Below are 15,161 nucleotides of genomic sequence, written 5' to 3' on the forward strand. Positions count from 1 at the left end.
GGTTGTTGAATTTGTAATTAAAATTTACATGGATAGAAATTAAACGACTATTAAACTAAATTTTAATATGATAATAAAATACACATAAAACTTAATGAAATTAAGGGTTGAAAAAGGAAATAAAAATCATATTATACTACTTAGTTTATCCTGAGATTCTAAAAGAATTTTAAGTGAGAAAAAAAAAAAAAAAAGAAAATCACAACAAAGAGAGAATAATGACCCTCGAAGGAATTACTGTGCAACTTTATCCATTTCAACTTTTTTCGTCAGAGTATATTCTGTGTTTGATGCCTCGAACAGTTGACAATTCAAAAAAAAAAAAAAAAAAATATCAACCTAATGGAAATTGAACGAAAGTTTTCATAAAACTCCATAAGATATGATTCAAACTTTTATTTTATGATCTCAATACTTGTATCAATTCCAATAAAAATAAAAAAAATAATATTGAATATTAATTATCAAATATAAATCCATCAAGAAGTCTTGATTATCCCTGAATTTTTTTTTTATTTCTTTTTTGTTTCTTCTTGAAAAAAAAAAAAAAAAAAACAAGAAAAAAAAAGGTCATCCATCTTATTAACGAAATGAAAGAGGGTCTGAGACATGTACTCAACAAATACTAGCCATTTATTTAGGCTCATTTTTGTCTGGTGTGTGTGTCATTGTTTATTACGATATATACAATGACATGTTTTTAGCCACAATATATATTGTCACATATATTTTATTGCCTATTGTTTTATCTCATCATAATCGTTTGGTTATAAATGTAGTTTTTTTTTCATATTAGTTATTGTTGAATTAATGCTTCTTAGTTTATATTTTATGTATGTCAATTGGGGTGAATTAATTACAGCATAGATTAAAGACCTGTAGAATTAAATAATCGATTTACTGCACGTGCGGTAAAATGTCAAACTATAAACGATAATGATCAACTAAATTTTTTTTTGTCTTTTTATTTTTCTTAAATACCTTAAGCACAAATGACTCATGATTAATTTTTTTTTCATTCAATTTATGTTTGTTCATTTATAATTTTATTTTTCTTTACAAATTCATTAGATGTAAATATTAATTTAATAAATAAAATTCTGTTGGCAATTTATAAAATATATTATAAATTTTCTTTGAAAAAAAATAAAAAGGCTAAATTTTTATTTAAAAAAATTGCTTATATTTTTACGAGAAAGGCTAATATCTTTTAATGAGATGAGCAATATAGATATTTTTTTTTTTCTATTTGAAAAGCTCATTTAATTTGATTTAGACTCAAGATGAAAATCTTCGTATTGAATTTATGCACTTTGAACTTAACTCAGATCTTTACAACCCACTTAATATCATTACACTCAACCCTTACCAAATTCTAACCCTCTTAGACCATCACCATTTTGTAAATACACTTCAAAATACTTTATGTCGTATACCACTCTCTTATATTTCTTTGACAATGTGCCAGAAAACTATAAACGAAAAGTAAATAAAAAAAAAAAATTCTATTCTGTCTGACACACAGCAGTCTTTCCACTTGTCACATTTTTTTTAGTTTATTTTTTTATTATTTAACCAGGTATTTTGAGGTTTGTTCTTTTTAAACAAGTTATTATTGTTTTTTATTTTTAAATTATATTCTTTTTGATTTATTTTTTTTTCTTGTTACATGAAAACTTTAAATAAATTATGAAAAAGTATTTTGTCATACAATTCTAGTATAAAAATGACAACGAAAAGTTTTGTTTTATAAAAATAGTATCAACTAGAAAAAAACATTTTAAAAACAATATTTTACATTATATTTATAAATTATTAAAAAATTAAATATAAAATGATAATAAATTGGGTTTTTTTTGTTTGCATGATTTTCAATTTTTTGCTCAAAAAACTAATCATTATAAATTATTTAATATAATGATTTCAATGATGAAAAATTCTAAGAAAAAAAAGAGCATATCATGATATTATTTATCAAAATATTTTTCACACAAAAAGTAAGCTGAAAGAAAAAAAAATTACATAATACAACAATAGATTCAGCACTACGATAAATAACAGCAAAAAAAAAATAAAAAAATAATTCCAAGTGCATGATGATGGTGTGAAAAAAATGCTGTTGTAACAATAAAAAAATTAGAGTAAAAAAAACCATAAAAATATATTGAAAAAATGTAATTTAATTTGGCCGAAAATAGTTTCAAGATAAAAAAGCATAATAAAATGTATTTAAAAATTTTTTAAGTCTCTTACCAAATCTCGATGGGTATCTGCACTAGTCACCAATAATTATCTGCAACACAAATTAATCAAATTATATAATTAAAACCTTCACTTTTATTCATCTTAATTTTCATTTAAAATATATTAACAAATATTATTTATAAAAATACAAAAAGTTCTGAATTATATTCAATTACAAAGCTCCAATTTATGATGTTATATTTTCTTTTTTTTTGAATTATAATAACACCAAGTTGAAGAATGAATTTTAGCATATAAATTTTATCACAAAGTTATTAATTAATTTTAACAATCTATTTTGAATAATATCATGAAATTAAATTGTCAAAGTGTTTATCAAATAAATTGCGTGTAATTTAAATAATTCCTAACAATCAAAAAAAAAATATATAGGTATCATGCAGTCGGTAAAAGGAAGCTTGCAGGTAATATAAAAGCACTTGCAATTCCGTATCGATCGATACTCTGAGCGTCTATTGAACCAGAAACCCGAATAATGTTGCCATGCTGATAGACACTATTGGTTGTGGTGAGTCCAAATAAAAAAGAAAAAAAAAACGAGAGAGATACAGTGAAGAAAAAAAAAGAAAATATAAAGCGATAAAACAACTGTGTGCTTTTAAAAGACTGTATAAATTGTTCAGTTATTATCAAGATGAAAATTCGTAAAGTAAAACAAAAAAAAAGGAAAATTTGCTATTTAAAGGAGAGGAGAAAAAAAAGGTGCTATAATACGACGAGAGGAGTTCATTGACCTCTTGACAGACACGTCGCGACACAGCAGAAAATAGCATATTGGTCATAATATATCATAACGATTAAATAATAATTTTTTTTAATCACATAAAATCACACAAAATTAACTCACATTATCTTCAAACTTTATATTATTAAATTAACTATTTTTACTATGAAAAAAAAAATATATATACGTCGTTGTTTATTGATTAAATTAATGACTTTTATTTTAGTATTAAATCGATATTTAAAAATTTACTATGACTATTATATTATTGTATGAATAATAATTGACTATTGTTGTTGATAAAATAATTATTAATTTTGCAAATAATTATGAACGTCCAATTTAAAATTCAGCATATATAAATTTCAATATTTACTCGAATTACTCGTTAATTTAATTAAAAAATTTTATGCAGTATCATAATGACGATCAAATAAAATAATTATTTCGACAAAATGAAATGAGTATTTCATATAAAAAATCATATGGAATACACAGTTGAAAAATAATAATCAATTTTTCAATAAATTATTTAACAGTTTATAATTATTTTTTATTATGTTATTGAAAAGCAAAAATTAATTATTTAAAACTACAATATGAATATAAAAGAAATTATTTTGTCGTTGTTTTTTTTTTTTATATTATTTTTTTGTTGAAAAGTCTATCAATATTTATTAAAACAAAAAAAAATGATAATTCTCCAGATGGTATATTTTGATTAATTAATTATTAAAGTAGAAAAAAAAAAAACAACAATGACGATTACATTAAAACTTTAAAAATAAAAATAAATATTAAACAAAAATTAAATTTGGCAACATTGTGACTAGCAAAGTTGAGTGTTTGAACGTGACTAAAGGAAGGTTAACATAAACTTTGTTATTCATAAACGCGTGTATAAAATTTTTAGCTCATCATATGTTAAATATAAATTAAAAAAAGAAAAATATTATTATTTATTATAGCTATAAATAGACTAAAATAAAATCATTAAAATGTATCAATTTTCTATTTGATTATAATTAAAACAAAAAACCCAATATCAAAAAAAATCTATTAAAACAATTAAGTGTAATATTTTCATAAATATTTATAAATATAATTTAAAATTTTATTAAAAACATAAATAAATAAACAATATAATTTATTTATTAATTAAATTATTCATTACTTCATATGAAAGTTTATAAGAAATTAATTACAGCAATATTAATACATTATAGTTTTAATTAATAATTAATTATCTAAACTTAGAGCTTGCATTAAAATTTCTAATTTTCTAAATTAAATTATGTATATATTGTTAATATTATAAACAATGTATTAATCAATATAATATTAATTGATTTATTTATAGTATTATCAGCAGTGGTTTGAGCACACGATTACATTATTATATTTTTATTTCATCCTGGACATGTTATGTGACCTGAGTGGAGTGTAACACTCTTATTTTTCTCTTCCTCTCTTCAACACATGGAATGTTATTTTCCCACCTAGTTGTGTGTATATATATATACCAGACTTGTCTATTTTACTTTTTCCATTTTTTTTTTTTATTTATTTTCTGTATTTTCCCCTTTGTACCGGCGCGAAACGATCGTAGGCGCACGAAGTTTAACGACCAACAACGAAGTAATACGATTGCGTCGAGAGGGCAATCACGTTTCTACCCTCAGTGTGCCGTGCGGGTGGGTTGCACTGTGAACGCGTTTTTAAGACGCGCACGGCGTGTCTCCATAGCGCTATAACATCAACACGTTTTTTTTTTTTTTATATATCATTTTTTTTTTTAAATATAGAATAAAAAAAAAAATTATAAATAATTATTTTGTGATAATAATTGTTTAATTTTGATTTTAAATTTGTTTTTTTTTTTTTTTTTTTAATCTATTATCTAGTCATTTGGTTTATTCATTTGAAAGTTATTTTAATTTTTTTATTATTTTCTTGTATATCTATATTTTTTTATTTTATTTTTGTCTGACCAATGGTTGATATTACTACTGTGTTGTGACATTAAACGTAATGATTATTTAAATTAAAAAAAAAAAAACATTGTGAAAATTAATTTAAAAGTGTAGAATTTTAATTATTCTAGACCATGGAAATATATCTTTATTTTAAGGTACGTTCATCAAGCTATAAAATTTTTAGATATAAAAAAAAGTTTTTTTTTATTATTCTACATTAAGTTGATTGTTTTTATAATCTACATAATTACATTGGGATATAAAAAATATATTTTTAGCAATATTTTAATCTCTGGAGTTTTATAATTGCTTAAATTCTTGATGATATAAAAAATATTTTTGATTGTTGCCACGTGGAGTTGTCGTCGTCTTGATAGAGAATCTCTGTGACACTGTGAGACACGTGAATTTATTTTCTTTATATATAAAGTTCGTGTTACTTAATAATCATGTGCTTATCAATGTGACAGTTATTTTGTTTTTATATTTTTCGTTGTAATATTTTTTTGGTCATATCTATCATCAATCACAAACAAAATAAAAAATACCAACATGAGCTTTCACGTAAATCGTTAACTGATCAAATTGTTTTTCATTATTATAAATAATTGAAAATAAAATTAAATCCATTTGTTTTTTCTTTATTTATTTAAGCAACACAATGAATATTCAATTAACAAAAATTTCAAGTCATTGTATATATTATTACAAATTAAATACAATTTCAAAAGTTCCAAAGAAAAAACTAGTTAAATTAAAATGTTTGAGTTGATTTTAATTTGTTAATTTTTATACAAAAAAAATTTACCTATTTTTTATTGAATTTGAATGTTACTTGGAATATAAAAATTGTATTTAAAAAAATTTAATGAAATAAGGAAGAATTAAATTTATAATAATTAAATTTGATGTGGTGTTAAATTACAACACAGTGGTAATAAAAATAAATTACATAAAGGGTAATAAAAAAAAGATTATAAATTTTTTTTTTATTAATTTCATCATCCACCTTGAATCCGTTAAAGTTTTCATGTAATTTGATATATATAAAATTCGTTACCATGGAAGCAAACTTTTCTTTGTAACTTATTTCTGAGTTACGATTTTAAAAAATATTTCAAGAGGCAAGAATTGCATGCTCACTATTTTGTACACCTGGCTAGTTAAAATTTTCAACAAACAAACTCAACAATAGTAATATAGAAATATTTATTTATATATAAATAATTAATAAATTATTGGAAATTTTATGTCATTTAATTTACAATTATTATTATGATTTGATCTAAATTCAGTTTATATTTTTCTTACCCAATATTATGTCAATAAAAAAAAAAGTTAATTCAACTCAGAAAATAAACTTGAGAAACTTATTAAATTAGACTTTAATATTTAATCAATCAATAATTCAAGTCACTATGTATTAATTTAATTACAAATTTATCAAATGTAATTTTTTTTTCTAAATATTATATTTACACAAGCTATTATTTCTAATAAAATTTATTATTTTTTTTTTTATTGTCATATTTTTATCTCTAATTCAGATAGAAAAAAAATAATAATATAATTTTATTAAGAGAATACAAATTTGTGTTTGTATATTTAATTATATAATATGGTTAAAAAAAAAAATGATACTATTAATAAATTAATGTCAGGTAGTAAAAAGAAAAAATAAAAACAGTAATGACAATAATAAAATATGGAAAAAAAATATTCAAGGTTGCAATCTGTTCTTATCGAGATTAAACGTGCTTTTTTGGTATTATATTTTTGAATAAAGAAAAGCACAAATGTGCTTTCTTTTTGATATAAAAAAAAAAACATTTGAATTGTTGACAAAAGAAATTCAACTCACGTGTGAATAATAAAAATACAATATGCAAGATGAAACAAGAGACAGTAGAAAAGGTATCACAGTGAATGGTCAGATTTGTTGAGAAAAAAAATTATGGAGAAAATAAAAATATTTGTGTGAGTGTATGCTGACACTCAGCATAGTGTCTAATTTTTATCTCAGTGTTTGCTCTTGGTCTTTTAGGTCAAGACTAAGGACTGAAAAAAGGTAAAATGACAAAAGAAAAAAAATATAGTTGAGACATATAGGTATACACAAGCTTGAGTGTAAAAATAGTAAATTTATGCTGAAAATAAGCTCATCCTTTTAAAGCTTTTTTTCACTGTGTTGACAATTCTGTCAAAAATATGTATAGTATAAACAACACGTGTGTTTTTCTTACAATGAAAAATAATTTTTTTTTCTCATTTTATGTTTAGCAATTAAGTATTAAAATTTTTTTTTCTTTACTAATTAGTTGTTGTAGAAAATATGAGCTTTTATAGCTCAAAAAAATGCTGTTAAAATTAAAGAACGTGTGATTTTTCTTAATTATTATATCAAAAATTTTGGAGACGTATTGTGCAGTGACACGATAACCACGAATAAAAATGTTCCAACATTTTTGCTAAAACACATACAGACACACAGCTATGAATTTATTAAAAATTGAAATAAATTTTATTCGAAAAGAGAGAAAAAAGTTGAACATAAAAGTTTATAAATATATATAAAATAAAAAAAATACTGTAAAAAAGAAATAAATATTGAAAGTTTTTAATTTTCTTTTTGATAATAAAAAAATAGTTGACTTGAATTGATATTAAGTTCAAAAATCAAATAGTATTCAAAATTTATTTATAAGAATGAAAAAATATTTGAAAAATTTAATTTACATTAAAGAGAATTTTGAATAAATGTAAATTGCAATTTTTCAATAAGAAAATGTAAAAGTTTTTCTTTGGAAAAATAAATATTATAAATTACAGAGTAGTTTAATTTTTCAAATTTTACATTAATTATTTGTTCATTTATTATTAACAACTACCTTGAAGATAACTCTTAAAAATATTGTCTGTGCTATTTTTTTGAAAGGAATATTTTCTACTGTATTTTTTAATTTCCTACTGCACTTAGTTTTCATGAGCAGCTCATCAGATTAATGGTTCATTACATTGATGTGCATAACACAATTATTTTTTCATAATTGAAAAAGGAAATTCCCCTGTATATATATATCTCGGAAGTCCATCAGACTAATCGCAATTTATTATCACGAATTTAGTTAAATATTTTATCTCAATATAATAAAAAACGAATATAGATTTTTTATTTTTTTTTTTATTTCAAATTGTCTCTTGAACATCATTTTAATTATTCAGCATCTCATCAAGTTGTTCTTTCAAACGTTAATTCACACTCTACTGAATGCAATATAATCTTAATAATAATAACAACTGTAATTTAATTTTTTTTTTATTTCATTTCTTTTTTTAAATGAGAAAAAAAAAAATATATTTTATACTTTGACATAATTGGAAGCACCCATTGAGCAAGCACTTGACTCTATAGTAAAAAGTCTCAATAATAAATTGACCTCTTTCAACTTGAGAATAATAAAAAAAAATCGAATCTATGGAAATTTCAGTGTGACCTGCAAAATTAACATGGGAATTTGCAAGTTTTAAAAATTAGCTTACACTTGTGCCAGCAAAATAAAGCGATAAAAAAAAATAAAATTTAAAGTGAATTTTTTAAAAAATAATATACTTATATTTATAAGACACATAAGATTTTATTACAATTTTAAAAACTATTTAAAACTTTGTACAACACTTATCTATTCACTATTTAAATTTGTTTTAAAAAATATATCAAAATGATAAATAAATATTTTACGTAAAATACTTTTTAAAATAAATTTTTGTTATAAAACTTTTTTTAAATAAAGAAAAACGTATGTATTTATTCAAATGAATATAAACTAAATATAAATTAAATTAAAATAATAGTTTTTATATTTTTTTTATATAAAAATAATTGGGTTTTATTTTTTTATAAAAAATATAAAATATGATAACTAGTATTAAGTACGTTATGTGTGTTGTTGATTTTGCTTTCTCTGAGGTCACGAAAGGGGCTCGCACCTAGGTCGAAGTTTCTATTCATAGACATACGTATATAGACTATTGGTTGTTGTAACTCTATGTGTCACTGAAAAGCACGAGCTTAGCTGTTTTGCAGTTGAATACCCTTGTCAAACTGAATTCAAAATATTTTCATAACAAAACAACACAAATGTCATAGTAAAATTACTAAAAAAACATTATACAATGTCAAAATTTGAATGGCTTTTAAATATATCAATAAATAAAATAATTTAGTATTAAAAAAAATTTTTTAAACAATTTCAAAAGCTAAAATAATATTTAAAACTATTTCAAAAGTTAAAATAGTGCCCGAAATTATTTAAAAATCTAAAAAAAAATTTTTAATTAAATAAATAAAAATAAAATTTGAAAACTATTCAATTAAAAATTTGTATTTTACTCAAAATTGAATTAAAAAAAAAAAATTAATTCTTTTGACTTTAAATTAATTAGAGAAAATTCATGAAAAGATTTTTCATCATTTTTTTATCATTTTTTTTTTTTATTATAGATATTTGGAATTAATTTCTATAGAATTTGTATTTTTTTTTTCAAATTTAATTAGAAATGGAAATAAAAGTCGCTTTATTTTTTTATCAATGCAAGTTCAAAATTAGTTTTATGAAATTCGTATTCATATGAATTTCGTAGTCCATGTCTTCCACCAAAAATTCAATCAACGCTTTAATTCTCGTTTAAATATCTGGGCCAAAGATAAAATTTACCAACGAGAAAGAATTTTTTTTTTTTTTTAAATTTTTCATACCTACTAAACTTTTTTATTTTCAACCAAAGAATTTAGTAAACACTAAATCATTCATTAATATATATTTTTATCAAAATAATAAATCGGTTTTTAATTTTCATCATTTACTTGATTTATGTTATTATAATTTTTTCAATTTATTACTACTATAATGAAAATAAAATTACTTTAATAATAGATATACTAAATTCGATGCTGTTTATTAAAATAATTTTTGTAAATTATAGATGATATAAAACTGTAGTTGAATCTGGTAGATGTATACAATTTTTTTTTTTAATCTTTTCAAAAGCTTATATTATTACAAACACTCGGAAGAAGTTGAAACCTGACAAGAACCGTCTCAAGTAGTTTTTATTCGTTTTCCAGTTGTTTATATATCCTAAAATTCTCATCGAACTTTGAAACATTGTCCAACAATAACAACATATCTATATACGTAAAAAAAAAAAAAAATAAATAAATCGAAAAGTCGGTCGAGAGTCAACTTGATAAGGCACTCATAAGCCCAGGTTTATTGATCCCCCAACTAGTAGGATACTAAATTGAGAATGATAAGATCACACTTGAAGAAACTATGAAATATAAAAAATATATTTTCTTTAAAAAAGAAATACACTTTTTAAATCTAATTTTAAACCAATAAAAAAATATAAAAAAATTTAATTTCAAAAACTTGACATTCCATTGAAATTAAACAAAAATTATTTATATTAAATTTAATTGTTAATTAATATTTTTTATTTTAAAATAATGCATTATTTAAAAATAAAAAAATTCTATTTTTAAATTTAAATTAAAATATATCATACTGGATCGAAGCCAAGAATGCTAAAATTTATTCTAATCTTTCTACTGTTTTTGTTTTATTTTTTTTTTCAATTTTTAATATTATAATTAATGTCTAGGTCAATATTTCGATAATGGTATTAATAATCAACAATACACATGTGACCTTACATGTCAAAACTAAAAAAAAAATAAAGTAAACAAATATTTAAATAAAAAACAAGGAAAAAAAAACAAATTTTTTTTTATAGATTCTAGACATGTCAATCTTTTAAAATGTTTATTTATTATTTTGTTATTTTTATTATTATTTATAGATTAATTCTTTGAAAAATTTAATTCTCTTAACTATCCCAAATGATGGAATATATTTTTGTAGCTGACACATGATATTGACACCTAGTGTCGAAAAAATATACAGCGAAAAAATAAAATAATAATAAAATCAATTGATTGATGGAGCACAAGTAACAAAAAATATTATTTAAAAAAAAAATTATTCATATGTATTGAAAACAAGGATTTTGACAGACTCATGTGTGCTTATTGTTGATGAATCTATATCTTTGTGGGTATATGTTTTGAGCCAGGGATTTTCATGTCTACCAGTGCATATTCTATATAAATATATATAAAAAAGTCGATCCAGTGTATAAAATACTTTTAAATCTCTAGCTTTGTCGTAGAGAAAAATTTTTTTTTTTTATTTTTGAATAAATAAAAACACAATGGAAATATAAATGTAATAGCTAAATTTTTTATAAGTTGAAAAAATAGTTAAAAAACGTATAAACAATTTTTTCAACTCTGGCATAGACAAAAAAATTAAAAACAGCTAAAATCTACTCCCTATCCCTCTGTGACGTTTTCAAAAATTCCCATTTTTTTTTCTAGACTTGCTGAGGTCCTACACAATTTAACAAAAAAAAAATTACGAGGATAGCTCAATTCCATCATAATCAGAAAAATTAAAAACAGCTAAAATCCACTCCCTACCCTCTTTTGACGGTTTCAAAAATCTCCATTTTTTTTTCTAGACTTGTTGAGGTCCCACACAGTTTAATAAAAAAAAAATAACGAGGATAGCTCAACTGTGCCATAGACAAAAAAATTAAAAACAATTAAAATCATAGACAAAAATAATAAAAACAACTAAAATCCACCCTCTACCCCTCTTTGACGGTTTCAAAAATTCCAATTTTTTTTTCTAAACTAGCTTACATCTTAAACAATATAACAAAAAAAAAATTACAAGGATAGCTCAACTCTGTCATAGACAAAAAAATTAAAAATAATTAAAATCATTGACAAAAGAATTAAAAACAGCTAAAACCCGCTCGCTATCCTCTTTTGACGGTTTCAAAAATTCCCATTTTTTTTTCTAAACTTGCTGAGGTCCTACACAATATAATAAAAAAAAAATAACGAGGATAGCTCAACTCTGCCATAGACAAAAGAATTAAAAACTCTTAAAATCCACTCCCTACCCTCTTTTGACGATTTCAAAAATTCCCATTTTTTTTTCTGAGTTTGTCTAGGTCATAGACAATCAATGAAAGAAAAAAAAACGAGGATAGCTCAACTCTGCCATAGACAAAAAAATTAAAAACAATTAAAATCATTGACAAAAGAATTAAAAACCCTTAAAATTCACTCCCTACCCTCTTTTGACGGTTTCAAAAATTCCCATTTTTTTTTCTAGACTTGCTGAAGTCCTACACAATTTAATAAAAAAAAAATTACAAGGATAGCTTAATTCCATCATAGTCAGAAAAATTAAAAACAGCTAAAATCGACCCCCAACCCCCCTCGTTATAATTAATCCCCAAAAAATTAAAAAAAAAGAGAAAAAATGAAAACGTATCTAATCCTTATAAATCGAAATTAATTGTTCAAAAATTATTATATGTTTTTGCAAAATAAAACTAACAAAAGAAATATAATAAAAAAAAAAAAATAAAAAGAGGATTGTCAAGTTGGATTGTTGGACAATGTCATTGCCACTGACCCATTAAATAGCTAAGAAAATAAAATAAAAAATTCTGTTGAAAAGAAAAGTAACAATATAAAAAAAAAAATAAAAAACAAAAGTATATATAATTTAAAAAGTTTCAAGTAGGTAAATCTTGACTGGATGTTTCTTTATTCTCATTATTTTACATTCACCTAAAATCTTGTAAATATACAACATCAAAAAGTCACTTGTCCACCGCATAATTTCAGTTGAATTTGCAGCACATATATACACTTTTGCCACTTGGGTTATTATCAAGAGCCACATTCACAACCTCAGCAAAAAAAAAAAATAAAAAAACCAAACAAACAAAATCACCCCTTCATAAAATAAAGAAAAAAAATTCTTAAAAACAAGAAATTATAATAATAATAAAAAAAATAAATAACAAAGCTTTTTCAAAGGTGTTTTTTCAACTTTTTTTTTTTTTTCTTTTTTATCGTATTTTTCTATAAGAATTTCATTGATAAATTTTTCTAATAAATAAACCATTTAAATAAAATATATTGAAAATTTATTTAAAAATAAAAAAATATATATTTTTTATGAAATAGTAATATTGACAATAATTTTTTTAATAAATTGTGAAATACGACTTTTACCCTTAATATCAAAAGTAAGACAATAAATATCATATCGATTGGCTCTAGTTTTTATTCACCTCGTTCGATATTTATTGCTCAAATATCAAGCCCTAAAAAGACCTTGCGCCATTTGTCTCTATGTAAGGTCATTCAACAATGGCCAAGCAAATATTTTAACTATTTTTCTCACACTTTTTTTTTTTATCTCAACACACAATTGCACCTAATCAAACGCTCATTCTTTTTTTTACATCATTTTTTATTATCTTAAATTTTTTTATATTTCAAAGCGTTGTTAATAAAGAGAAAAAAAAAATCTATTTATCGTGTCATTATAAAACTATATGAAATTTTAAAACAATGTCAAAACTGTCAGTGGAAAAAATTGAAAAATGAAAAAAAAAATATTTTTTCTGGCTATAACTAATTTTGTTGGCTCACGAGATTCTCCTAACTACCTATATATAAATGCTTGATGTTAATTAGAGCATGTCTCGTTATGAAATGTAAAGCAGAAAAAAAAATATATATTTAATTCAAAAGTATACAAATGATAATTATTTAAATAATGTGAAATAACAGAAAAAAAATTAAACTGATGGTTTTAAAAAAATACTGTATTGTTGTGTCATTATATAGCAATTTATGTCGAGTTATTCTAATGGATAATGAACAGAGAATCCTTTGCGTGAAGGCGTGATCACATGTCCTCATGACATCGATTAATTAATAGTTAATATATTTTTGTCATGATTATGCCAATGCCAAACGACACAATACAACAACAAGCTTTTTTAAAATGAAAAAAAAAAATACTATCAAAAATAAATCAACAGCAATATGATTAGTGTTAATAAAAATCGAATTTTCAAATAAATAAATAAATAAATAAACAAAAAAACTAAGAACCATGTTTTATTTTTGAACTTTAAATTTTTTTATTCAATTATTATTCAATAATTTTTTTTAAATAAAAAATTATATAATTATAAATTTAAGCTTAATAAAATCTCTTGAAAAATTTGAAAAAATAAAAACGTTGTTAAAATTATCTCAAGTAGTTTCGAAATTTTTATAAATATCAAAAAATTTTCATTGAACTTTGAAATATTGTTTGACAAAAAATAAAAAAATAAAAAATATATAAATAAATAAAAAAATTAAAAATAAAAAAAGTTAAAACGAGGGCATATTTTTTATTTCAAAATTGTTAAAAAGATTTTTTATTTTGAGTTATGATATAGAGACTGAAAGCTGATGGAGATATCATCTTCGTTTTGTAACTTGAAACTGAGATGAAAAAAAAGTTGAAAAGGTTTCTTGAAGTTTTTTATTAAAGAGACATATAATGCATCATCATTATAATTATTTATTGATTATAATCATGAGTTGTTGCTGATAATGATGTCATAATCAATAATCATTGATGATAATTTTACTGATGAGGCAGACAAATAATATAACTTGAATTAGAGTTGATTACAGATGGCAGTTTGAGTAAATATATACAACTTTAATCATAATTGAAAATCGATTTTCAATTGTTGACCTTGTAGTTGAAATTTTTTTAATATCAATAAACTATAACTGTGTATATTTTTATTTATAAAAAAATATTCTATCAAACGTAAATTGCCAATTTGTATTTATTGAAATATAAAATATAAATTCACTCACAATGTTTTGTTAAAGTTTTTTACTTTACTTTATATTTCAATTATTCAATTTTTTTTTTTCTCTGATTTTATAAACATATACTGCTAATTATTAGTCAGTCAATTATTTCTCCAACTGTTAAATCAATTTTTAAATTATTTAAAATATAAACAAACTCAATTTTATTCATTTAAAATAATTAAATTATTGTTTTTTCAAAATAACAAAGTTCAATTATTTATTTCAAGTTTGTAAAATTAAAAAAAACATACTAGTTCATAGAAATTTTGTGTATTATTATTCAACTTGTTTAAAATACTTTTGAGCTATTTTTAAATAATATTTGCAAGAAGTTTCTAATTTTATAATCAAAAAAATGAAAAAAATTTCTACTATT

At 21.9% G+C, this 15,161-nt stretch overlaps 1 protein-coding gene across 2 annotated transcripts in view; it reads left to right on the plus strand.

Moving 5' to 3' along the window:
• Positions 1-5,009: 5,009 nt before the first annotated feature.
• Positions 5,010-15,161, plus strand: part of LOC122855677 (small conductance calcium-activated potassium channel protein) — a 67,237-nt gene continuing 57,085 nt past the window's right edge. Inside the window, exon 1 of one of the 2 annotated variants that reach the window (XM_044157224.1) lies at positions 5,010-5,120. The gene's annotated coding sequence lies outside the window, so the exon portion shown is untranslated. The remainder of the gene's footprint in view (positions 5,121-15,161) is intronic. The other variant, XM_044157225.1, reaches the window with a different exon arrangement.

This window comes from Aphidius gifuensis, linkage group LG4 (genome assembly GCF_014905175.1).
Source record: "Aphidius gifuensis isolate YNYX2018 linkage group LG4, ASM1490517v1, whole genome shotgun sequence".
Classification (NCBI taxonomy): Eukaryota; Metazoa; Arthropoda; class Insecta; order Hymenoptera; family Braconidae; genus Aphidius; species Aphidius gifuensis.